Raw genomic sequence first — 3,316 nt, forward strand, 5'->3', positions numbered from 1 at the left:
CCTTGCACTGTTTATTCATGTACCATAACCTACTTAATCCTGATTTGAAGTGTATCTTGAAATATGATATAGCTTGAAGTATGAATAGAACTAGGACACATGAATATGATGGGGGGAATTCCAAGTGGAGGAGAAAATGGAAACAAAGACATATTGGAGAAGAAAAAAACAAGACATTCAGCTTGGCTGGACTGTGTGGTGCATAGTGGGCAGCAATGGGAGACCAGGGAAGGGTGAGGATGGGGCCAGATTTCTGGCCTGAGCAAGTCCTGAGCAAGAGGCTACCATATTTAGGTTAACGTATTGCTAATCTTGTTTAACAGTACTTAAATATTGTTAATGAGCATGAAGGTGATTAAAAATACATTTTCAAAAGATTTATCCAGGAGGGGCACAGGAGTAGGAGGAAATGAGAGACTAGTTTGAAGATTATTTATGGGCCCCAGGAAGGATCTCCATGAATGTCCACTGAAAGAGGAGTGATGAGAAGAAAGAAGGAGGATAAAAACATCTAAGGAAAAATGGACAGAAACTACGGGGACAGAGGCAGCAGCAAAGGTGATAGGATGCTACTGCTTTTGGAGAAGAGAAACCATCCATCACAGTGGTTCTGAATTTGACTCTAAAGATGTTTCTGTAATGGGAGTACTTAACTTCCTCAGAAGCTAGCTAAGGTGAAGTTGTTTCTCACAATCAATTCCACCTCACTTTTTCTAATGTTATTTCCTCTTGCATTATTATATAGTACTGTCTTTGCTTCATATATCACTTAAGAGATTTCTAAAAACACATTTTTGTTCTTACTGTTTTCCTAGTACCTTCTCAGGAGACAAAATAATTTTCCTCCTTATGAGCAGACTTATTTCAGTTTACAAAAGGTTGAAAATCTCATTCTGCCAGTAGGGAAAAGCTCCAAGAGAAATTTCTCATTAGTAATATAAAATCACTTGCCATTTTTCTTCTTAATCTCTTTAAAGTAAGTCATATATAGTTTGGAATTTTATTTGGAGACATTTCAAAACTGACTGTAATGTTAATATCAGTTAGTTTACTTCATCTACTAAGATGGACCTTAAGTAAGTAAGTAAGAACCTAAATAAGAACTGACGGACCTTGTACTTTGTCCTCTAGAGCATGGGACAGCAAACATTTTCTGTAAAGAGACAGATAATAAATATTTTAGGCTTTGCAGACTGTAAGTCTCTATTCTAAGTACTCAACTCTGGCACTGTAGCACAAAAACAGCCATAGACAATATGTAAAGACCATGGCTGTTTTCCAATACAAAATAGACAGCAGGCAACATATGGACCATGGGTCCTAGTTGGCCAATCCCTGCTCCAGAAAGTTCTATCTATATTTGCATGCTTATTTTGGATATCTGACCCAGTACTGACCCAAAAGAAAGTCTCTTTAATTGAACTGTGTTAATCTCATCCTTTTCAAGCAATTCGTCTAAAAACGTCAAGTGTCTTCAATATACCCAGCTTCTTTGTTGGATGCTATGGGGATAAATAATAAGTGTATGAAGATACACAAGCTATGAAGATAAAAATCTTCAACATTTTGATAACAAGGTAACTGCACAGTAAAGAAGATAAGTGCAAAGGAGTTAGAGATTTTTTTTTTAGTGAGACCTGGAATCCATAGGGAAGTTTGTGGAAGATGTGGAAGAGGTAAGACTTGACATGGATCCTAAATGGTAAAGATGGAATTGAATAATCTGAGGGGGAGAAGTACAAAGAGGGTCACTTTGCAGAAGGCAAATCTAAAGCAAAACCAGAGACAATGATGAGCATGACATTGTGGAGTGGAAGTGAGGACACCTGCCCAGCTAAGGGTGAGTCTGGTAGAGCTACGGGGATTTAGAGCTGGTTGGGTAGAGTTGTATAAGACTGAGGAGAACTTTGAGAGGCATTTGGTCTCCATGTGGCAGGCACCTGGGAGCCACTGCAGTTCTTTCAGCAGGTCAGCTATGAAATAAAAATGGTATTTCAGTGGCATGTAAGACAGGCAATGGTGGAAAGAAGCCAAATCAGGAAAACATGCCATAAGGCTGTTGGGATAATTCAAAGCAGAAGAGATGGAGGCTTAGTCTACAGATGACAAGACAGGGTAATGGGGAGAAAGAGAGGCTGAATCTGAAGAACAGTTAATGGGATGAAACATCAGCTTTTGAGACACATGTCATATAAATGAGGATAAATCGATCAAATAAGACCTAAGAGTCCAGATTTTCTAACCAGAAAGACCCAAAGGCTGATGGTTGAGGGTATGTTGATAAAAGTAGGAAAACTAGAAAGGAGAGTCACTTTGTTGTTGATTACACTTTTGCTGATGTCAGGTTGATAAATGATCATTTATTTAGTGCTGCCATGTCAGCTTTAAGAGATAACAGACCCCAGACAGATGAGAATCCTTTAACCGGAGTCAAGTGAAGAAGACATGGAAATTAATGAGCTTACTGAGGAGTAAATGAAAAAACTTAGGAACAAAAGATTGTATTGATGAAAACCTCTGTCTAGTTTTGAGCAATACAGATACAGATTTGCCCACTGTGAGGCCATGCATCAGGACTTCATCAACCCAACCCAGACTTGTTTGAAAATGAGGCCTACATATTTGTGACATAAACTAGGGCAATAACAAAGAACAACTGGCACTTGCATCATTGGCCAGATACTCGAACTCGGAATTGTGCCTTATTTAGGGCACATCTTCTTTCAGTTTCTGCTCAGAGAGCCCATTAAACTCGCAAAAGGGTGATATGCCTCTCACCTTTGCTGCTGCTGTTTGCAGCTCTAGTACTCTTCACGTGTTCATTTGGCAGTTGGGAACATAGACTTGAGGGACCCCCAGGTTGACAGTGGCGGGATCAAGTCAGCAAATGAGGTGAAGGAGGAGAAATGCAGGAAACGACAGAGCCAAGAAAGACTCTAGAGAATGAGTCACTAGAAATGGTTACAAATAGTATCAAATACATTAAGAAGTCAGGATATACTAAAGAAATATCAAGTGAGTCACCTCAGGGCTGGTAACTCACTTGATAAAATATACCAATAAGCCTCGATTCAATCAGTTAATTAATTATATCCCATAGAACATGAAACACATGAAATTTATCCAGACAATAAGCAGCAAGATACAATTTCAGCTAAAATCAAAAGTTATGTCATTAAACTTTTGTTCCAGACCTTTGACCCAGGAAGCAAGTCAAAGTCCCACATTTTCTCTCTGAGGCCCCTTCCTCAGTCTTACTCACGTGAGCATAACTCATGAAGAAAAGCTGGTTGTTGGTGAATTCAATGCCTGGTAG

General features: G+C 39.1%; 1 long non-coding RNA gene across 1 annotated transcript in view; it reads right to left on the reverse strand.

The window, feature by feature from the left end:
• Window positions 1-3,316, reverse strand: part of LOC105002972 — a 7,555-nt gene extending 4,239 nt beyond the window's left edge. The window contains exon 1 of the long non-coding RNA XR_827047.1: window positions 3,263-3,316. This is a non-coding gene — a long non-coding RNA (uncharacterized LOC105002972). The remainder of the gene's footprint in view (window positions 1-3,262) is intronic.

The sequence above is a fragment of the Bison bison genome, unplaced genomic scaffold (assembly GCF_000754665.1).
Source record: "Bison bison bison isolate TAMUID 2011002044 unplaced genomic scaffold, Bison_UMD1.0 scf7180017856906, whole genome shotgun sequence".
Taxonomy (NCBI): Eukaryota; Metazoa; Chordata; class Mammalia; order Artiodactyla; family Bovidae; genus Bison; species Bison bison.